At 38.6% G+C, this 24,084-nt stretch overlaps 1 long non-coding RNA gene across 1 annotated transcript in view; it reads right to left on the bottom strand.

The window, feature by feature from the left end:
- Positions 1 to 12,232: 12,232 nt before the first annotated feature.
- The window catches only part of LOC140847915 (uncharacterized), a 48,735-nt gene continuing 36,883 nt past the window's right edge, over positions 12,233 to 24,084 (bottom strand). The window contains exons 2-4 of the long non-coding RNA XR_012128191.1: positions 22,315 to 22,703; positions 20,732 to 20,899; positions 12,233 to 14,040 (exon numbers count right to left, since the gene is read on the bottom strand). This is a non-coding gene — a long non-coding RNA (uncharacterized lncRNA). The remainder of the gene's footprint in view (positions 14,041 to 20,731; positions 20,900 to 22,314; positions 22,704 to 24,084) is intronic.

Raw genomic sequence — 24,084 nt, 5'->3', positions numbered from 1 at the left:
TTGTTCTTTCTTAATTTCTTTCTTAATAGTTCAATATTCAGAATTATTCTTAAAGCTAATGTAAGTAACTTAAAATTTGAGATGGTGTTTATTTCAATAGTCTGAAAAGGAATTCATTTAGTCATGACCCCTAAAATCCCATATATCTTTGTGTACATAAAAGATTTTTAAGTTAAATGTTGTATCTTTCCTCTGTAATCACATTATAACAAATTGAACTTGTCATAATAAAGTAGAAAATAAGGTAAAATATGATAAATAAAAATAGAATATTTTATAACAGTGAATTACATTTAGTACATGAATGTTTCTTATTACATACTGATTTATCTCACTAATAATAATAACTGTCTTTAAAACTGGGAACACAGCAATACCTTCCTGGAAGAACCATACATAAATGGCAGACACTCAGAACTTCACTGGTGTGCAGCAGTACTGCTGAGACAGGCTCTTAAAGACTCCTGCTGGAAGTACAGGAGTCAGAAAAGCCATGCCTCGTTGAGAAACACAGCTTATTTTACATACTGTTACACTAACATGGCCTGTTACCAGCTTCATACCTCATTAAGTCAAACCTGAATGAGAGAGGCCAGGTGCTGTCACATCTGCTAAGTGGGGCCATAATAGTTTGAAAGCAGTCGTAGACAAGACATAAGTGAATAAGCATGACTGCTCCCAGACGACTGTTCCGAAGCCAGATGGTAGACTGGATTTGGCCTGCGGGCCACAGTTGATGACCCTTCATATAGAGGACACAGTGAAGGAAAACACAGAAGGTGACACAGCCAAAGGAAGTTTTTGTTTCTTTGGACTCATATCAGCCCATCTTGAGGTGTTCACCCAATGGTACTGAAATGAACACAGTCCGGGTGCTCAATTTATTCAACTTCCAATGTTGGCCATTTGTGACAGAGAGAGAGAGGGAGAGAGCTCTTTCATTATTAAAACGGCGAAAAGTAATTATACCCTGATAAATATTGGGAGACTTTTAAAACAGTAATTCTGAAATGTTTTGGTCTTAGGATTCCTCTGTATTATTAAAAATTGCTGAGAATTCCTAGGAAGTTTTAGTTAAATGGGTTGTATCTATTGATAGTCATGACATTAGAAGTTAAAACTGAAACATTCTAAATACAAATGTACATGATCATACATCGCATTAACTATTAGAGCTCTGATGTTATCACATACCATATCTCTGGAACATTACACTGTATGCTTGTAAAGAGAATGAGAATGGAAATGGCAAGTAACATTGAGCTTTATAGCAAAAATACTTGGACCTCTTGGACCCCATGAGCAGATGGATCTTGGGACTCCAGGGACTCCCAGGTGATGTTTCACAACCACCACTTTAAGCCAGGCCAGGCTCATGGATGAAACTTTTAGCAGTCCTTGTGATGGAAGGGCTTCAAAGTTTCCATCCAAATTTTGGGTTTTTTTTTTTGCTCACTTGCTTAAAATTTAGAGTTTAAATCTGATGATTTTGTCTTAAAGAAAATAATTTTGTTATATATTCATTTCCTAACTCATGGCACTCTATACTCTGGAGTCAACTTGCCCTCTTTTAACTTGGAAAACAGGCCACTCAAGGCTGTCTTTTCTCACATAACTGACTGTGCTTATTCCAGGTTTAACAAGTGAATTCTGAAGATCCTGGTGCATACTGTAATTAAAGTGATGCCACTCACTGACAACTTTTATGAAACCTATGTCTTTACAGCACCCAATAACCAGTATGCACGCTTAAACATAAAATAAGTGGTTACCCATAAATGTCATTAATAATAAAATTCATACCTTGAAGAATCTTAATTCCTCATTAAGCTCTACAGAATATAGAATAGGTAACAGAGATTGATGAGCAAGTCAAAGTAAGTGATAGTAGAAAATATAAAAGTAGAAAAAATGAGGGACCGTGGTTAATTAGGCTTCCCTACGTGGATAGCAGTACAGGGCATGTAAAATGGGAATTAGGAGAAAGAGTAATTTCTTCTAGGCTACTATTGAGAATATACCTAAGAGTGTATAGCAGGATTGTGTTTAGAGTTTAGAGACTGTTTGGGAAACTAGGTAGATAGCCAAAGACCAAACTTAGTCTCCTAGTTTTATTTTTTATACCCCTGAATTCACAAGTATTAGTTACAGCTACATTAAGTGTAACTAAAAGAGCACCTTCCAAAGCCAAAAATTAAAATATTCCTTGTATTTTCTATGACTTTATGTAATTTAGAGTTGGCTCGACCAGGAGTAATGGAAAATATTGGGATTGACTACACAGTGCCGCCTCTGATATGTACACAGTCTATCAACTTGTCTTACACTTTTTTTCTTATCATTAATCTACAATTACGTGAAGAACATTATGTTTACTAGGCGCCCCCCTTCACCAAGACACCCCTCCCCATACCCCATTACAGTCAGTCCACCAGCATAGTAAGATGCTATAGAATCACTACTGGTCTTCACTGTGTTGCACAGCCGTCCCCATGCCCGCCCTACATTATACATGCTAATCGTAAGGCCCCCTTTCTTTATCCCCACACTTATCCCTCCCTTCCCACACATCCTTCCTAATCCCTTTCCCTTTGGTAACTGTTAGTCCATTCTTGGGTTCTGTGATTCTGCTGCTGTTTTGTTCCTTCAGTTTTTCTTTGTTCTTATACTCCACATATGAGTGAAATCATTTGATACTTGTCTTTCTCCACCTGGCTTATTTCACTGGGAATAATATGCTCTAGTTCCATCCATGTTATTCCAAATGAAAGGAGTTGTTTTCTTCTTATGGCTGAATAATATTCCATTGTGTACCACATCTTCCTTATCCATTCATCTACTGATGGACAGTTAGGTTGTTTCCATTTCTTGGCTATTCTAAATAGTGCTGCGATAAACACAGGGGTGCATCTGTCTTTTTCAAACTGGTCTACTGCATTCTTAGGGTAAATTCCTAGAAGTGGAATTCCTGGGTCAAGTGGTATGTCTATTTTGAGCTTTTTGAGGAACCTCCATACTGCTTTCCACAATGGTTGTACTAATTTACATTTCCACCTGCAGTGTAGGAGGGTTCATCTTTCTCCACAACCTTGCCAACATTTGTTGTTGTTTGTCTTTTGGATGGTGACGATCCTTACTGGTGTGAGGTGATATCTCATTGTGGTTTTAATTCGCATTTCTCTGATCACTAGCGATGTGGAGCACCTTTTCATGTTTCTGTTGGCCATCTGAATTTCTTTGGAGAACTGTCTATTCAGCTCTTCTGACCAATTGTTAATTGAATTATTTGCTTTTTTTTTGTTGAGGTGCCTGAGCTCTTTATATATTTTGGATGTCAACCCTTTATTGGAACTGTCATTTATGAATATATTTTCCCATACTGTAGGGTACCTTTTTGTTCTATTGATGGTGTCCTTTGCTGTACAGAAGCTTTTCAGCTTAATATAGTCCCACTAATTCATTTTTACTTTTGTTTCCCTTCCCTGGGGAGATATGTCCATGAAGATGTTGCTCATGTTTATGTCCAAGAGATTTTTGCCAATGTTTTTTTCTAGGAGTTTTATGATTTCATGACTTACATTCAGGTCTTTGATCCATTTCTAATTTACTTGTGTGTATGGGGTTAGACAGTGACCAGTTTCATTCTCTTACATCTAGTTGTCCAGTTTTGCCAGCACCATCTTTTGAAGAGAATGCCATTTCCCCATTGTATGTCCATGGCTCCTTTATCATATATTAATTGACCATATAAGTTTGGGTTAATGTCTGGAGTCTCTATTCTGTTCCACTGGTCTGTGGCTCTGTTCTTGTGCCAGTACCAAATTATGTTGATTACTGTGGCTTTGTAGTAGAGCTTGAAGTTGGGGAGTGAGCTGCCCCCCCAATTCATTCTTCCTTCTCAGGATTGCTTTGGCTATTCGGGGTCTTTGGGTATTCCATATGAATTTTTGAACTATTTGGTCCAGTTCGTTGAAGTATGCTTTTGGTAATTTGATAGGGATTGCATCAAATCTGTATATTGCTTTGTGCAGGATGGCCATTTTGATGATATTATTTCTTCCTAGCCAAGAGCATGGGATGAGTTTCAATTTGTTAGTGTCCCCTTTAATTTCTCTTAAGAGTGTCTTGTAGTTTTCAAGGTATAGGTCTTTCACTTACTTGGTTAGGTTTATTCCTAGGTATTTTATTTTTTTTGATGCAATTGTAAATGGAAATGTTTTCCTGATTTCTCTTTCTATTAGTTCATTGTTACTGTATAGGAAAGCTACAGATTTCTGTGTGTTAATTTTGGAGTGGAGTCGTTAGGGATTTTTATATACAGTATCATGTTATCTGCAAATAGTGACAGCTTAAGTTCTTCTTTACCAATTTGGATTGGTTGTATTTCGTTGTTTTGTCTAATTGCCGTGGCTGGAACCTCCACTGCTATGTTGAATAACAGTGGGGAGAGTGGGCATACCTTTCTTGTTCCCGATCTCAGAGGAAAAGCTTTCAGCTTCTCGCTGTTCAGTATGATGTTGGCTGTGGGCTTATCATATATGGCCTTTATTGTGTTGAGGTACTTGCCCTCTATACCCATTTTGCTGAGAGTTTTTATCATAAATGGATGTTGAATTATGTCGAATGCTTTTACAGTACCTATGGAGATGATCATGTGGTTTTTGTCTTTCTTTTTATTTATGTGGTGGATAATGTTGATGGATTTTCAGATGTTGTACCATCCTTGCATCTCTGGGATGAATCCCACTTAGTCATGGTGTATGATCCTTTTGATGTATTTTTCAATTCGGTTTGCAAATATTTTGTTGAGTATTTTTGCATCTATGCTCATCAGGGATATTGGTCTGTAATTTTTTTTTTGGTAGGGTCTTTGGCTTCATAGAATGAGTTTGGAAGTATTCACTCCTCTTCTGTTTTCTGGAAAACTTTAAGGAGAAGAGGTATTATGTCTTCTCTGTATGTCTGATAAAATTCCGAGGTAAATCCATCTGGGCTGGGGGTTTTGTTCCTGGGTAGTTTTTTGATTACCACTTCAATTAAATTGCTGGTAATTGGTTTGTTTAGATTTGGTGTTTCTTCCTTGGTCACTCTTGGAAGGTTGTGTATCTCTAGGAAATTGTCCATTTGTCCTAGGTTTTCCAGCTTCTTAGCGCATACATTTTCATAGTATTCTCTAATAATTCTTTGTATTTCTGTGGGCTCAGTCGTGATTTTTCCTTTCTCGTTTCTGATTCTGTTGATGTGTGTTGATTCTCTTTTTCTCTTAATAAGTCTGGCTAGAGGTGTATCTATTTTGTTTATTTTCTCAAAGAACCAGCTCTTGGTTTCATTGACTTTTGCTATTGTTTTATTCTTCTCAATTTTATTTATTTCTTCTCTGATCTTTAGTATGTCCCTCCTTCTGCTAACCTTAGGTCTCATCTCTTCCTCTTTATCCAATTTCGATAATTGTGTCCTTAGACTATTCATTTGGGATTGTTCTTCCTTCTTTAAATATGCCTAGGTTGCTATATAATTTCCTCTTAAAACTGCTTTCCCACAGAAGTTGGGGCTTTGTGTTGTTGTCAATTCTTCCCATATATTTCTTGATCTGTATTTTGATTTGGTCATTGATCCACTGATTATTTAGGAGCTTGTTGTTTAGCCTCCATGTGTTTATGAGCTGTTTTGCTTTCTTTGTACAATTTATTTCTAGTTTTATACCTTTGGGTCTGAGAAGTTGGTTGGTAGAATTTCAATCATTTTTAATTTACTGAGGCTCTTTTTGTGGCCTAGTATATGGTCTATTTTGGAGAATGTTCCATGTGCACTTGAGAAGAATGTGTATCCTGTCCTTTTTGGGTGTTGAGTTCTATAGATGTCTATTCAGTCCATCTTTTCTAGTGTGTTGTTCAATGCCTCTGTGTCCTTACTTAATTTCTCTCTGGTAGATCTGTCCTTGGGAGTCAGTGGTGTGTTGAAGTCTCTTAAAATAAATGCATTGCATTCTATTTCCTCCTTTAATTCTATATTTGTTTCTCATATGCTGGTGCTCCTGTATTGGTTGCATATATATTTATAATGGTTATGTCCTCTTGTTGGAATGACCCATTTATCATTATATAATGTCCTTCTTTATCTCTTGTGACTTTCCATGTTTTGAAGTCTATTTTTTCTGATACTAGTACTGCAACACCTACTTTTTTCTCTGTGTTGTTTGCATGAAATACCTTTTTCCATCCCTTGACTTTTAGTCTGTGCATGTGTTTGGGTTTGAGGTGAGTCTCTTGTAAGCAACATGTAGATGGGTCTTGCTTTTTTATCCATTCTATTACTCTGTGTCTTTTGATTGGTCCATTCATTCCATTTGCATGTATGGTGATTATTGAAAGATATGTACTTACTGCTATTGCAGGCTTTAGGTTCGTGGTTACCACGGGTTCATGGTTACGTTCTTTACTATCTTACTGTCTAACTTCACTCACTTATTGAGCTATTATAAACACAGTCTAATGATTCTTTATTTCTCTCCCTTCTTATTCCTCCTCCTCCATTCTTTGTACGTTAGGTGGTTTATTTGTGTGCTCTTTTTTGTTTCATTTGACTGCTTTTGGGGGTAGTTGATTTCATTTTTTGCCTTTAGTTAATATTTGATAGTTCTGCTTTCTTAGGTCTGATTTTATTTTCTCTGGTGACATCTGTTTAGCCTTAGGAGTGCTTCCTTCTAGAGCAGTCCCTCTAAAATACCCTTTAGAGGTGGTTTGTGTGAGGCAAATTCTCTAAACTTTTGCTTGTTTGGGAATTTTTTAATCCCACCTTCATATTTAAATGAAAATCTTGCTGGATACAGTACCCTTGGTTCAAAGCCCTTCTGTTTCATTGCGTTAAATATGTTGTGCCGTTCTCTTCTGGACTGTAAGGTTTCTGTTGAGAAGTCTGATGTTAACCTGATGGTTTTTCCTTTGTAGGTGACCTTTTTCCTCTCTCTAGCTGCTTTTAAAACTCTGTCCTTGTCCTTCATCTTTGCCATTTTAATTATTATGTGTCTTGGTGTTGTCCTCCTTGGGTGCCTTCTGTTGGACGTTCTGGGTACTTCTGTGCTCTGAATGATTATTTCCTCCCCCAGTTTGGGTAAGTTATCAGCAATTATTTCTTCAAATACACTTTCTATCCATTTTTCTCTCTTCTTCTGGTATCCAAATAATGCGGATATTGTTCCTTTTGGATTGGTTACACAGCTCTCTTAATATTGTTTCATTCCTGGAGATCATTTTATCTCTCTCTGCATCAGCTTCTATGCATTCCTGTTCTCTGGTTTGTATTCCATCAATGGCCTCTTGCATCTCTTCCATTCTGCTAATAAATCCTTCCAGAGATTGTTTCATTTGTGTTATCTCCTTCCAGACATCATCCCTTAGCTCCTGCATGTTTCTCTGCAGCTCCATTATCACGGTTATAAACTTTATTTTGAATTCTTTTTCAGAGAGATTGGTTAGGTCTATCTCCCCAGATTCCTTCTCAGGGGAGGATGTCTGGGTTGGACTTACCTGTGTCAAATTCTTCTGCCTTTTCATGGCGATAGAGGTAGTTGTGGGGAACTGGCACATGTGGTGGCTGCGAGAACATCCCTTCTTGCTGGTAGGTGGCCTTCGTCTCCTGGGAGAATGGCAACCACTAGTGGCTTGTGCTGGACAACTGTGCGAAGACGGGGTTAGTTAATTAGGCTTACCTACGTGAATGGCAGTACAGGGCATTTAAGCGGTGAGGGAGCAGTGTGTCTCAGTGGGGAGGGGAGGACGTGGGAGTGCTTCTCTGATAAACACGTTGCATAAGTTAGCCAAATTTGTATCATTACTTACAGACTAATACATGGAAATCTTGTTTTCCAATTTTTCAGGTTCGGTCTCTCCTGGTATCACGGTCAGTGATGTGTCCAATCAGACACCTGGGGAACTGAAAACTGAAGGTAAGTGTCCATTTGTGTCACTGTCAATGAACAAAAATCAGTCAGCATCCACAGAATTTGGACAGATGACCCACAGAGATAAAGGAAAGATTAATATTGGAGCTGTGTTTCTGTTAGAGGATTATAAACTCTGACCTTTGTGAATCACAGCTTCCAGAGGACAGAGAGAGCACAGAAGGTAAGAAAAAAAGCATAGGGAATTCAACCCCTGATCACCTCTGCATGGCTTCATGTAGTTTTGATTTTTCAAAAATCATTTTGTGACAAAATCTTTGTGGTTACTCTTTCTATGCAACCTACAAGCAAACATAATACCTTTTAGCAATGATTGGCATTCTGTCTCTCCCTAAACAATATATAAACAACAGAAGTAGGAGAAAGAGTAATTTCTTCTAGGCTAGTATTGAGAATATACTTAAGAGTGTGTAACAGGATTGAGTTTAGAGTTTAGGGACTGTTTGAGAAACTAGGTAGATAGGTAAAGATTGCCTACTGAGACCAAACGTAGTCTCCTATCTTTATTTTTATAGCCCTGAATTCACAAGTATTAGTTGCAGCTACATTACGTGTAACTAAAAGAGCACCTTCCAAAGCCAAAAATTAAAATATTCCTTGTATTTTCTATGACTTTATGTAATTTAGAGTTGGCTTTCCCAGGAGTAATAGGAATTATTGGGAATTTACTACACAGTGCTGCCTCTGATATGTACACAGAGTCTGTGAACTTGTCTTACAATTTTTTAACGAACAAATAATACACAAGGAGTGTTGGTTATTTTGAGGATTGAATCATTTAAAACTAAAATACAGAAAACCAATTTTAATACTGCTAGGATAACAGTCTGTTATTAACCACATGTAATATGTCTGCTGATTAACCACACGTAATGTGTATTCTAACTTTATGCACCAGTTAATTCAGAGCCCTTTATAAGTCATAGGCTCAGGTATCCACTAAAATGTTATATAATATTTTTCACACCCTTTAGTTTTATCTTCTTTTTCTTTTTACCTTTACAATTAGCAATGTAGTTCACAAAAGGTTTTCAGTAATATCCTAGAGCAGTGATAACTTTGAGCTGTCAGCCCAGTTATTTACCTGTACAACTGACTTGTTTGCTCTGTTTCCTCACAAGTTGGGCAGACCCAAAGAGCAGGACATTTAAAACAAAACAGCTACAGAAGTTCCTGCTGCACGGGAAGATGTGAGATCGAAATACTACAGAATTACATATAAGCAACTTAGACCAGTTCATGTGGACCATTGCTCTTCTTAGCTAACACCTTTTACAAAGTAATGAGCAGAGTTAGTTTTCCAGGATCCTTAATTTTATGATGAGCCGTGGTAAATTTGTATCCTAAATATATTTCCAGAATCTTCTCAGTTCAAGCCTGTATCATCTCTATTTTACATTACTGCTTTATAATATGTCTGCTTCCATTTATTTGCTTGCTCTCCAACCCATATTCATCCTTCCCCTCAGGACTTAGAGTGACCTATTGCAGCTATAAATAACAACCATGAAGCACCCTAAAACACATTTATGTCCAGGCATCCAAAATTACATATAAGGAAGGCTTTGGTAATCTGACTCCTACCTAACTCCCTACCATCAGCCTTTTCTACTGCCCACCCTCTTCTCTGGCATTCTGAACTGCTGGGCATGCCAGCCTAACCAATCCGTGTAGTTCAGTCAGATAGTCACCCCATCATGTGCTGCTCTGCCTGTCTTGCAATGGTACTGCATGCCCTCCACATTCCTGCCCACTACCGATTTGGTTCTGGCTAACCTCACTGTTTAAGTCAGCACAGGCATTGTCTCTAAAAACCCGTTCCTGATTCCTGTTGTCCACGGTCTTCTTTAAAACTTTAAGTATTTAGCTGGAACTCAATAAATAACAATTGAGTAAAGTAAATAAAGAATATTTTTACAAAGATGATATAGGAGACTGTCGCCTAGTTTTGGAGCAAAAGGGGATAAACACGTTGATGATGATTCATAGCTCGTATGGTAAAGACATACAAGAAAAATCTTTAAAGCACTAAGGTAGGCCCAAAGAAAGAGACACCTAATCATCTGGGGAGGAAAGACAGCCATACTAAGGGAGTACTTTACATAGCAGTCTGAATCCTTTACCTCCCCCCTCCACATGTGTCCCCTTTTTCTGTTATCATTGATATACACTCTTCTGAAGGTTTCACATGAAAAACAATGTGGTTACTACATTCACCCATATTATCAAGTTCCCCCCAATACCGCATTGAAGTCACTGTCCATCAGTGTAGTAAGATGCCACTGAGTTGCTAGTCTTCTCTGTGCTGTGCTGTTTCCCGTGACTCCACACACACCATATGTGCTAATCATAATACCCCTCAATCCCCTTCTCCCTCCCTCTCCACTCCTACCCACCCCTCCCCTTTGGTAACTACTAGTCCTTTCTTGGAGTCTGTGAGCCTGCTGCTGTTTTGTTCCTTCAGTTTTGCTTCGTTGTTATACTCCACAAATGAGTGAAATCATTTGGAACTTGTCTTTCTCCACCTGGCTTATTTCACTGAGAATAATTCCCTCTGGCTCCATCCATGTTGTTGCAAATGGTTAGGATTTGTCCTCTTCTTATGGCTGAGTACCGTTCCATTGTGTATAAGTACCGCATCTTCTTTATCCATCCACCTACTGATGGACACTTATGTTGCTTCTGTATCTTGCCTATTGTAAACAGTGTTGCGAAAAACATAGGGGTGCATATGTCTTTTTGAATCCAAAAACCCGTTTTCTTTGGGTAAATTCCTAGGAGTGGAATCCCTGGGTCAAATGATATTTCTATTTTTTGTTTTTTGAGGAACCTCCATATTGCATTCCACAATGGTTGAACAAATGTACATTTCCACCAGCAGTGTAGGAGGGTTCCCCTTTCTCCGCATCCTCCAGCATTTGTTGTTCCTTGTCTTTTCGATGTGGGCCATCCTAACTGGCATAAGGTGATATCTCATTGTGGTTTTAATTTGCACTTCCCTGATAATTAGCGGTGTGTAGCATCTTTTCATGTGCCTATTGGCCATCTAAATTTCTTCTTTGGAGAAGGGTCTGTTCAGATCCTCTGCCCATTTTTTAATCAGGTTATTTATGTAATTTGAAAGGGAAGCACTGGCTGTCTTTTCTTAAGATAATCTTTTTGGTAAGATAGTTGCTTCACAAAAATTCTTTAAGGGCTATCATTGTACACCAAGCCAAACTAACTTGGGAAATGAGAAATGAGGGAGTTCATTCTCTAAATACTAAAATTCTGATTTTTAGCAAATGTTACACTGATTTTGAAATATAAAAATTTTTGATATCTAAAAATTCAGTGGCAATTAAATTTCTTTCTTCCTTTTCAGTAGCCATATTTCATATTGAGACCTTATTATACATTATACATTATCTCTTAGAAGTGTTTTTTATATACCTTCTCACATGAGCGGATCAAGAAATTTAAAGATGGCTAAACTAGAGGATGCAAGAAATGTAGGCATATCAGTAGGCCACACAGGTATTTTTAAAAAAAGAGAGTATTTTTTAAACTATTACACTACAACCTGCATATCCAACTGATCAATTCATAACACTCTCTCTGATGAGAAAGACATCCAATCCCTGAATTTCCATCACAACTCTGTACTTCCTGAATTTCAGAACAAATGGAAGAAATTTACAAATACTTGGATCATAACCCTACAAATGATTCAGCTATATTGCATTAAAGACACATCATTGCATTCTACCATCAGCTTTTCACATTTATCCCCTCAGGGTCATGATTTGTTCCTCTGACTAATGATCACTTTTATTTCCATCAGTCAGCATGTTCACTTTCACGTATGTGCATTTTTCTGTGTTAGTTATACTCATGTGAAACATAGTTTTACTTTTGAAATCTTAACTGCATGTTTTGTTAAACCTATATAGTCCTATGTTTTTCTTCAGCATTTACACTGGATTCATATTTCTATCTTATTTCTGTCCTAAACACTCAAATAGCACAAAGCACCAAATCCTAATGTAATAATTTTCATAGCCAAGCATGATGATTCAGCTTAGCACTATATCTGCCATGAATATATAGTTGGCTTTCTTGTTAATGTATCATTGATTACATATCCCTTTTGCTTTTTAGGTTCTCATGAAAAATATCACATCGAGGTAAAATTTACATATTTTTATCTTGATTTAATAACCACAGATTGTATGAAAAGTAAGTTATTTATTATTCACCTTGTTTCAAAACCCATTCAGCCTGCCACGGAAGCAAAAGACTCTGTCGGCCATAAAAGAGGAGCAGAGAAGGCAACACAAACATCCACAGCAGGTAAAGTTTGTAATACATGTTTAACTCTGAAAAGAAGTACACTAAAATAATTGAATGCTCACAGTGTTCTTATTCCTAATTGTTTCTTTTTTTTTTAAGTTTAATTGAAGGGCTGTACATAAATATGGCAGATGTTATTGTTCGTATCCGTGTTTAAAAAAAAAGGCTTCTAACCATTTGAAAAGGAAATTTTTTTTTTGAGAGGGCATCTCTCATATTTATTGATCAAATAGTTGTTAACAACAATAAAATTCTGTATAGGGGGGTCAAAGCTCAATGCACAATCATTAATCCATCTCAAGCCTAATTCTCATCAGTCTCCAATCTTCTGAAGCATAACGAACAAGTTTTTATATGGTGAACGAATTCTTACATAGTGAATAAATTCTTACATGGTGAACAGTACAAGGGCATTCATCACAGAAACTTTCGGGTTTGATCACGCATTATGAACTATAAACAATCAGGTCAAATATGAATATTCGTTTGATTTTTATACTTGATTTACATGTGGATCCCACATTTCTCCCTTTATTATTATTATTATTTTTAATAAAATACTGAAGTGGTAGGTAGATGCAAGATAAAGGTAGAAAACATAGTTTAGTGCTGTAAGAGGGCAAATGTAGATGATCAGGTGTGTGCCTATGGACTAAGTATTAATCCAAGCTAGACAAGGGCAGCAAAACATCCACGGATGCAGAAGATTTCTCTCAAAACAGGGGGGGGGGGGGTGAGGTTCTGAGCCTCACCTCTGTTGATCCCCAATTTCTCACCTGATGGCACCCCTGCGACTGTGCCTGTCTTAGGTTGTTCCTCCCTTGAGGAATCTTACCCGTCTCTGGCTAACCAGTCATCTTCCGGGGCCATACAGGGAAATGTAAAGTTGGTAAGTAAGAGAGAAGCCATATTGTTTGAAAAGGTTAGCTTTTTACTTCTTTGCAGATTTATGCCCTGTGGCTTCTAGGCCAAGCACTTGTCTCGAGGTATCTTTACCACCTGGAGGAATTATGATACTCGGTAAATTCGATATGAGGCAAGAATTCTATTTAAGGGTGTAATTTGGAAGGAAGAAGAAAAGCTATAGAGGTAGCATATGGAAGAAAACATGGGAGGATTGATTCTTTGACATATCTTCTTGTAGAGTACCTTAAGCATGTATAGGTTTTAAACTACTACCTAACTTGCGCTCACATATTAACATAATAGGAATACGGTGACATAAACAAAGCATATCTATAATTACCATCCATCTCCAGTGAAGCCAAGAAAACCATTTTGGCACCCTAGGCATTTGTGAAAATTTGTCTATGATATGATGGATATTGTCCAACTGTACTTGAACAGTCTGAGAGAAATCAGACAAATTAAAGCAACCCATTTCTGGGATCTGTTCACATCCCATATGTTCTTTTAACCGTAGATAGTCTATAGTCATAAGATTTTGGAGTGCTACAACTTGCACCCCTCCCAACTCCTGGTTGAGTTCCAACAGTACAGATCCGGTCAAATTCGTTGTCTTACTGTATGCACATGCCAGCCTAGACATCTCCCTCCTCATTCCAATGGCAAGTCCAGGAAACGGTGGGGTGGGCGCAGCCACAACCGCAGCATCGCCCGGATCCCTGTGGAGGCTTTTTGATGATCATCCCCCGGTACAAGTCCTCCAGAGAGTGCTGATGCCGAAAGCTCCTCCTCATATCGTATCTTAGTTCATTTCCTGGGTAGCCAAGCTAGGCCTAGATCTTCTGCATAGAAACAAACAGACCCTTTGCCCACACTTTGACATGCCCTCTATACCACTGTGTACAAATCATTGGAGGTCAGCACACAGGAACTGCTTTTTTTTTTTTTAATTAAGAGAAAGGAATATTATCAGAAAAGAGTACCTCCATAGCTGATCATCTGACACCCTTTAAGTGATCAACATTAAGGATATTTGAAGCATGCGTTGATCTTTGATTTGCCAATAGTTTTATCCTATCAAGGAGTAATCCCCCTTTTCTTTCTTTCTTTTTTCTTTATTTTTTTAAATTTTTCTAAAAATCTTTAATCTACACTTACATGAAGAATACTATGTTTACTATGCTCTCCCCTATATCAGGTCCCCCCTAAAAACCACATTACGGTTACTGTCCATCAGCTTAGCAAAATGTTGTAGAATCACTACTTGTCCTCTCTGTGTTGTACAGCCCACGCTCCCCTTTCTCCCTACCCCCCCATGCATGCTAATCTTAATACCCCCTTTCTTCTTCCACCCCTTATCCCTCCCTGCCCACCCATCCTCCCCAGTTCCTTTCCCTTTGGTACCTGTTTGTCCATTTTTCGGTTCTGTAATTCCGCTGCTGTTTTCTTCCTTCAGTTTTTCCTTTGTTCTTATACTTCTCAGCTGAGTGAAATCATTTGGTATTTCTCTTTCTCCACTTGGCTTATTTCACTGAGCATAATACTCTCCAGCTCCATCCATGTTGCTGCAAATGGTTGGATTTTTCCACTTCTTATGGCTGAGTAGTAGTCCATTGTGTATATGTACCACATCTTCTTTATCCATTCATCTACCGATGGACATTTAGGTTGCTTCCAATTCTTGGCTATTGTAAATAGTGCTGCGATAAACATAGGGGTGCATCGGTCTTTCTCAGACTTAATTGCTGCATTTTTAGGATAAATTCCTAGGAGTGGAATTCCTGGGTCAAATGGTAGGTCCATTTTGAGCATTTTAATGAACCTCCATACTGCTTTCCACAATGGTTGGACTAATTTATATTCCCACCAGCAGTGTAGGAGGGTTCCCCTTTCTCCACAGCCTCGCCAACATTTGTTGTTGTTTGTCTTTTGGATGGCAGCTATCCTTACTGGAGTGAGGTGATACCTCATTGTAGTTTTAATTTGCATTTCTCTGATAATTAGCGATGTGGAGCATCTTTTCATGTGTCTGTTGGCCATCTGTATTTCTTTTTTAGAGAACTGTCTGTTCAGTTCCTCTGCCCATTTTTTAATTGGGTTATTTGTTTTTTCTTTGTTGAGGTGTGTGAGCTCTTTATATATTCTGGATGTCAAGCCTTTATCGGATCTGTCATTTTCAAATATATTCTCCCATACTGTAGGGTTCCTTTTTGTTCTATTGATGGTGTCCTACGCTATACAGAAGCTTTTCAGCTTAATGTAGTCCCACTTGCTCATTTTTGCTGTTGTTTTCCTTGCCCGGGGAGATATGTTCAAGAAGAGGTCACTCATGTTTATGTCTAAGAGGTTTTTGCCTATGTTTTTTTCCAAGAGTTTAATGGTTTCATGACTTATATTCAGGTCTTTGATCCATTTTGAGTTTACCTTTGTATATGGGGTTAGACAATGGTCCAGTTTCATTCTCCTACATGTAGCTGTCCAGTTTTGCCAGAACCATCTGTTGAAGAGACTGTCATTTTGCCATTGTATGTCCATAGCTCCTTTATCAAATATTAATTGACCATATATGTTTGGGTTAATTTCTGGAGTCTCTAATCGGTTCCACTGGACTGTGGCTCTGTTCTTGTGCCAGTACCAAGTTGTCTTGATTAGTATGGCTTTGTAGTAGAGCTTGAAGTTGGGGAGTGAGATCCCCCCACTTTATTCTTCATTTTCAGGATTGCTTTGGCTATTCGGGGTCTTTGGTGTTTCCATATGAATTTTTGAATTATTTGATCCTATTCATTGAAAAATGTTGCTGGTAATTTTAGAGGGATTGCATCAAATTTGTATATTGCTTTGGGCAGGATGGCCATTTTGACGATATTAATTCTTCCTAGCCATGAGCATAGGTTGAGTTTCCATTTATTAGTGTCCCCTTTAATTTCTCTTAAGAGTGACTTGTAGTTTTCAGAGTATAAGTCTTTCACTTTGGTTAGGTTTATTCCTAGGTATTTTATTCTTTTTGATGCAATGGTGAATGGAATTGTTTTCCTGATTTCCCTTTCTATTGGTTCATTATTAGTGTATAGGAAAGCTACAGATTTCTGTGTGTTAATTTTGTATCCTGCAACTTTGCTGTATTCCGATATCAGTTCTAGTAGTTTTGGAGTGGAGTCGTTAGGGTTTTTTATGTACAGTATCATATCATCTGCAAATAGTGACAGTTTAACTTCTTCTTTACCAATCTGGATTCCTTGTATTTCTTTGTTTTGTCTGATTGCCGTGGCTAGGACCTCCAGTACTATGTTAAATAACAGTGGGTAGAGTGGGCATCCCTGTCTGGTTTCCGATCTCAGAGGAAATGCTTTCAGCTTCTCGCTGTTCAGTATAATGCTGGCTCTGGGTTTATCATATATGGCCTTTATTATGTTGAGGTACCTGCCCTCTATTCCCATTTTGCTGAGAGTTTTTATCATGAATGGATGTTGAATTTTGTCAAATGCTTTTTCAGCATCTATGGAGATGATCATGTGGTTCTTGTCTTTCTTTTTGTTGATGTGGTGGATGATGTTGATGGATTTTCGAATGTTGTACCATCCTTGCATCCCTGGGATGAATCCCACTTCGTCATGGTGTATGATCCTTTTGATATACTGTTGAATTCTGTTTGCTAATATTTTATTGAGTATTTTTGCATCTACATTCATCAGGGATATTGGTCTGTAATTTTCTTTTTTGGTGGGGTGTTTGCCGGGTTTTGGTATTAGGGTGATGTTGGCTTCATAGAATGAGTTTGGGAGTATTCCGTCCTCTTCTATTTTTTGGAACACTTTAAGGAGAATGGGTATTATGTCTTCTCTGTGTGTCTGATAAAATTCCGAGGTAAATCCGTCCGGCCCCGGGGTTTTGTTCTTGGGTAGTTTTTTGATTACCGTTTCAATTTCTTTGCTCATAATTGGTTTGTTTAACTTTTGTGTTTCTTCCTTGGTCAGTCTTGGGAGGTTGTATTTTTCTAGGAAGTTGTCCATTTCTTCTAGGTTTTCCAGCTTGTTGGCATATAGGTTTTCATAGTAGTCTTTAATAATTCTTTGTATTTCTGTGGAGTCTGTCGTGATTTTTCCATTCTCATTTCTGATTATGTTGATTTGTGTTGATTTTCTTTTTCTCTTAATAAGTTTGGCTGGAGGCTTACCTATTTTGTTTATTTTCTCGATGAACCAGCTCTTGGTTTCGTTGATTTTTGCTATTGTTTTATTCTTCTCAATTTTGTTTATTTCTTCTCTGATCTTTATTATGTCCCTCCTTCTGCTGACTTTAGGCCTCATTTGTTCTTATTTTTCCAGTTTCGATCATTGTGATGTTAGACTATTCATTTGGGATTGTTCTTCCTTCTTCAAGTGTGCCTGGATCGCTATATACTTTCCTCTTAAGACTGCTTTTGCTGCGTCCCACAGAAGTTGGGCCTTTGTGTTGTTGTTGTCATTTGTTTCTATATGATCCTTGATCTCTATTTTGATTTGTTCATTGATCCATTGATTATTTAGTAGCTTGTTGTTAAGCCTCCATGTGTTTGTGAGCCTTTTTGTTTTCTTTGTAGAATTTATTTCTACTTTTATACCTTTGTGGTCTGAAAAATTGGTTGGTAGAATTTCAATATTGTGGAATTTACTGAGGCTCTTTTTGTGAGCTAGTATGTGGTCTATTCTGTAGAAGGTTCAATGTGCACTTGAGAAGAATGTATATCCTATTGCTTTTGGATGTAGAGTTCTCTAGATGTCTATTAGGTCCACCTGTTCTAGTGTGTTGTTCAGTGCCTGTGTGTCCTTACTTATTTTCTGCCCAGTGGATCTATCCTTTGGGTTGAGTGATGTGTTGAAGTCTCCTAAAATGAATGCATTGCAGTCTATTTCCCTCTTTAGTTCTGTTAGTATTTTTTTCACATATGCTGGTGCTCCTGTATTGGGTGTATATATATTTAGAATGGTTATATCCTCTTGTTGGACTGAGCCCTTGATCATTATGTAGTGTCCTTCTTTATCTCTTGTTACTTTTTTTGTTTTGAAGTCTATTTTGTCTGATATTGGTACTGCAACCCCTGCTTTCTTCTCACTGTTGTTTGCCTGAAATATGTTTTTCCATCCCTTGACTTTTTGTCTGTGCTTGTCTTTGTGTTTAAGGTGAGTTTCTTGTAAGCAGCATATAGATGGGTCTTGCTTTTTTATCCATTCTATTACTCTGTGTCTTCTGATTGGTGCATTAAGTCCATTTACATTTATGGTGACTATTGAGAGATATGTACTTATTGCCATTGCAGGCTTTAGATTCGTGGTTACCAAAGGTTCAAGGTTAGCTTCTTTAGTATCTTACTGCCTAACTTAGCTCGCTTATTGAGCTGTTATATACACTGTCTGGAGATTCTTTTCTTCTCTCCCTTCTTATTCCTCCTCCTCCATTCTTCCTATGTTGTGTGTTTTGTTCTGTGCACTTTTTAGGAGTGCTCCCATCTAGAGCAGTCCCTGTAGGATGCCCTGTAGAGGTGATTTATGGGAAGCAAATTCCCTCAGCTTTTGCTTGTCTGGGAATTGTTTAATCCCGCCATCATATTTAAATGATAGTCGTGCTGGATACAGTATCCTTAGTTCAAGGCCCTTCTGTTTCATTGCATTAAATAAATCATGCCATTCTCTTCTGGCCTGTAGGGTTTCTGTCGAGAAGTCTGATGTTGGCCTGATGGGTTTTCTTCTATAGGTGAACTTTTTCTTTCTAGCTGCCTTTAAAACTCTTTCCTTGTCCTTGATCCTTGCCATTTTAATTATTATGTGTCTTGGTGTTGTCCTCCTTGGATCCTTTCTGTTGAGGGTTCTGTGTAATTCCGTGGTCTGTTCGATTATTTCCTCTCCCAGTTTGGGGAAGTTTCCAGCAACTATTTCTTCAAAGAGACTTTCTATCCCTTTTCCTCTTTTTTCTTCTTCTGGTACCCATATAATACGAATATTATTCCTTCTGGATTGGTCACATAGTTCTCCTGGTGTTGTTTCATTCCTGGAGGTCCTTTTATCTCTCTCTTTGTCAGCTTCTATACGTTCCTGTTCTCTGGTTTCTTTTCCTTCAATGGCCTCTTGCATCTTATCCATTCTGCTTATAAATCCTACCAGGGCTTGTTTCACTTCTGTGATCTCCTTCCAGACATCTGTGCTCTCCCTCTGGACTTCATCCCATTGCTCTTGCATTTTTCTCTGCATCTCATCCCATTGCTCTTGCATTTTTCTCTGCATCTCTGTCAGCATGTTCATAATTTTTATTTTGAATTCTTTTTCAGGAGGACTGGTTAGGTCTGTCTCCTTCTCAGGTGTTGTCTCTGTGATCTTTGTCTGCCTGTAGTTTTGCCTTTTCATGGTGATAGAGATAGTTTGCAGAGCTGGTACGAGTGACCGCTGGAAGAGCTTCCCTTCTTGTTGGTTTGTGGCCTTCCTCTCCTGGGTTAATAGCGACCTCTAGTGGCTTATGCTTGGCAGCTGTGCGCAGACAGGGCTTCTGCTACCTGACCGTTTGCTATGGAGTTTATTCCGCTGTTGCTGTGGGTGTGTCCTGGCTGGGGCTGCTCCTCCAAAGTGGTGGAGCCCCGTTGGAGAGGGAGCGGCCAGGAGGCTATTTATCTCCGTAAGGGGCCTCTGTGCTCCCTGTTGCCCAGGGGGTTAGAGTGCCCAGAGATCCCCAGATTCCCTGCCTCTGGTCTAAGTGTCCTGTCCTGCCCCTTTAAGTCTTCCAAAAAGCACTCTCCAAACCGAAACAACAACAGCAACAACGAAAGAGGAAAAAGAAAAGAGAAAAAAAAAAAAGGAAAAAAATGCGCGATTTACTTTGTCCTCAGGCGCCGGTCCCAGGCACCCGCTCACCGGTCCTGCTGCCCTGCCTCCCTAGCACCAGGGTCCCCATCCCTGCAACGCCACAAAAACCACTCGCCAAAAAAAAAGCAAAAATCGCGCGACCATCTCCATCCCCAGGCGCTGGTCCCAGGCACCCGCTCACCGGCCATGCCACCCTGCCTCACTGGCACTGGGATCCCTGTACCACTAAGGCCTCCAAAAAGCACTCGCCAAAAAGAAAAAAAAGGGAGAAATGCGCGATTTTCTTTGTCCTCAGGCGCCGGATCCCAGCCCCCACCCACCAGTCCCGCCGCACTGCCTACCTAGTATTGGGAAAAACGCGCGATTTTCTTTGTCCCCAGGCACCAGTCTCAGTCACCCGCCCACCAGTCCCGCCACCCTGCCTCCCTGGCATCCGGGTCCCCGTCCCTTTAAGGCTTCCAAAAAGCACTCGCCAAAAAAAAATAAAGGGAAAAACGCACGACATTCTTTGTCCTCAGGAGCCGGTCCCAGACACCTGCTCACCGGTCCTGTTGCCCTGCCTCCCTAGCACCGGGGTCCCTGTCCCTTTAAGGCTTACAAAAAGCACTTGCCAAAAATAAAAACCTCTCCAGTTTCTTTCCACCCACAGGTATCCGGGGGAAGGGGCTCTCGGATCCCGCCGGGCCAGGGCTTTGTATCTTACCCCCTTCGCAAGGCGCTGGGTCTTGCAGGTGTGGATGTGGTCTGGATGTTGTCCTGTGTCCTCTGGTCTCTATTTTAGGAAGAGTTTTCTTTGCTATTTTCATAGATCTATGTGTTTTTGGGAGTAGATTTCCACTGCTTTACTTACGCCGCCATCCTGGCTGCGCCTCTAAAATAAAACCTTTAATTCAGAAGTTTCTACTTTTATGTTTTGATACCCTGACATTCCCAGTTTAAAATCCCTGTATATCTTAGGGAATTCCCAGAGGTTAATTATTAGACTCTGAGAGTTTTCCAGTGTTTTAGAAAGCTTATTTGAATTCTATGCTTCATGTACCTAGTGTAAAACTTCTTTCTTACATCTCAATTGTTTTTATCACATCTTAACACTAATGATATTAAGCCACCCAGACGTTCCAATTAGCAGTATGTGTGTGTGTGTGAGAGAGCGAGAAGTCTTTGATTATTAAAAATGGACAGTGTAATTATACCCTAATAAATATTTGGTAGATTTTTAAAACAGTAATTCTGAAATGTTTTGGTCTTAGGACTCCTCTGCATTATTAAAAATTACTGAGAATTCCTAGGAACTTTTAGTTAAATGGGTTGTATCTATTGATAGTAACAACATTAGAAGTTAAAACTGAAAATGTTTAAATACAAATGTACATGATCATACATCACATTAGCCATTAGAGCTCTGATGTTTCACATACCATACCATTTCTCTGGAGCATTACACTGTGTGCTTGTAAAGAGAATGAGAATGGAAATGGCATGTAACATTGAACTTTATAGCAAACATACTCAGACCTCTTGGACCCCATGAGCAGATGGATTTTGGGACTCCAGGGACTCCCAGGTGATGCTTCACAACCACCACTTTAAGCCTGGCTGGGCCTATGGATGAAACTTTTAGCAGTCCTTGTGATGGAAGGGCTTCAAAGTTTCCATCCAAATTTCTTTTTCTTTGCTCACTTGTTTAGAAAAGTTTAAATTTGATGATTTTGTCTTAAAAAGAAAGTGTTGTTATTCATTTCCTATCTCATGGCACTCTGGCCTCGACTAGCCCTCTTTTAACATGGAAACAGGTCACTCAAGGCTCTTTTCTCACATAAATTGACTGTGTTTACCCAGGTTAACAAGTGAATTCTGAAAATACTGGTGCATACTGTATGTAATTAAAGTGATGCCATTCACTGAAGCTTTTTTGAAATCTATGTCTCAAGAGCACCCAGTACCTTTTATGCATGTTTAAAATAAGTGGTCACCCATAAATTTCATTAATACGAACAAAAATCATACCTTGAAGAGTCTTAATTCCTGATAAACAAAGCTCTACAGAATATAGAATAGGTAATAGAGATTGATGAGCAAGTCAAAGTGATAGTAGAAAACATAAAAGTAGAAAAAATGACGGACCGTGGTTAATTAGGCTTGCCTTCGTGAATGGCAATACAGAGCATATAAAATGCCCATGTAAGCGGTGAGTGAGCAGTGTGTCTCAGTGGGAAGGGGAGGATGTGGGAGAGCTTCTCTGATAAACACGTTGCATAAGTTAGCCAAATTTGTATCATTACTTACAGACTAACACGTGGAAACCTTGTTTTCCGATTTTTCAGGTTCGAACTCTCCTGGTATCACTGTCAGTGATGTGTCCAGTCAAACACCTCGGGATCTGAAAACTGAAGGTAAGTGTCCATTTGTGTCACTGTCAAGGAACAAAAATCAGTCAGCAACCACAGAATTTGGACAGATGACTCACAGAGATAAAGGAAAGATTAATATTGGAGCTGTGTTTCTGTTAGAGGATTATAAACTCTGACCTTTGTGAATCACAGCTTCCAGAAGACAGAGAAAGCACAGAAGGTAAGAAAAAAAGCACAGGGAATTCAACCCCTGATCACCTCTGCATGGCTTCGTGTAGTTTTGATTTTTCAAAAATCATTTTGTGACAAACTCTTTGTGGCAACCTACAAGCAAACAGAATATCTTTTAGCAAAAATTGGCATTCTTTCTCTCCCAAAACAACATATAAATAACAGAGAATTAGGAGAAAGAGTAATTTCTTCTAGGCTACTATTGAGCATATACTTAAGAGTGTGTAACAGGATTGAGTTTAGAGTTTAGGGACTGTTTGGGAAACTAGGTAGATAGGTAAAGATTGCTACTCAGACCAAACGTAGTCTCCTAGCTTTATTTTTATAGCCCTGAATTCACAAGTATTAGTTACAGCTACATTAAGTGTAACTAAAAGAGCACCTTTCAAAGCCAAAAATTAAAATATTCCTTGTATTTTCTATGACTTTATGTAATTTAGAGTTGGCTTTCCCAGGAGTAATGGGAATTATTGGGAATTTACTACACAGTGCCGCCTCCGATATGTACACATAGTCTGTCAACTTGTCTTACAATTTTTTAATGAATAAATAATTCACAAGGAGTGTTGGTTATTTTGAGGAATGAATCATTTAAAACTAAAATACAGAAAACCAATTTTAATACTGCTAGGATAACAGCCTGTTATGAACCACATGTAATGTGTGTGCTGATTAACCACATGTAATGTGTATTCTAACTTTATGCACCAGTTAATTCAGTGCTCTTTATCAGTCATAGGCTCAGGTATGTACTAAAATATTATATAATATTTTTCCTACCCCTATAGTTTTATCTTCTTTTTCTTTTTACCTTTAGAATTAACAATGTAGTTTAGAAAAGATTTTTAGTTATATCTGAGAGTAGTGATGACATTGAGCTGTCAGCCCAGTTATTTACCTGTACAACAGACTCGTTTGCTCTATTTCCTCGCAAGTTGGGCAGACCCAAAAAGCAGGACATTTAAAACAAAACAGCTACACAAGTTCCTGCTGCATTGGAAGATGTGAGATAGAAATACTACAGATTTAAATATAAGCAACTTAGACCAGTTCATGTGGACCATTGCTCTTCTTAGCTAATACCTTTTACAAAGTAATGAGCAGAGTTAGTTTTCCAGGGACCTTAATTTTATGATGAGCCCTGGTAATTTTGTATCCTAAATATATTTCCAGAATCTTCTCAGTTCAGGCCTGTATCATCTTTATTTTACATTACTGCTTTATAATATGTCTGCTTCCATTTATTCACTTGCTCTCCACCCATATTCATCCCTCCCCTCAGTTCTTAGAGTGACCTATCTCAGCTACAAGTAACAACCATGAAGCACCCTAAAACACATTTACGTCCAGGCATCCAAAATTACATATAAGGAAGGCTTTGGTAATCTGAGTCCTACCTAACTCCCTACCATCAGCCTTTTCTACTGCCCACCCTCTTCTCTGGCATTCTGAACTGCTGGGCATGCCAGCCTAA

The sequence above is a fragment of the Manis javanica genome, chromosome 2, assembly GCF_040802235.1.
Source record: "Manis javanica isolate MJ-LG chromosome 2, MJ_LKY, whole genome shotgun sequence".
NCBI lineage: Eukaryota > Metazoa > Chordata > Mammalia > Pholidota > Manidae > Manis > Manis javanica.
Note: the sequence above shows the minus strand (reverse complement) of the source record. Positions and strands in the feature narration are given on the sequence as shown.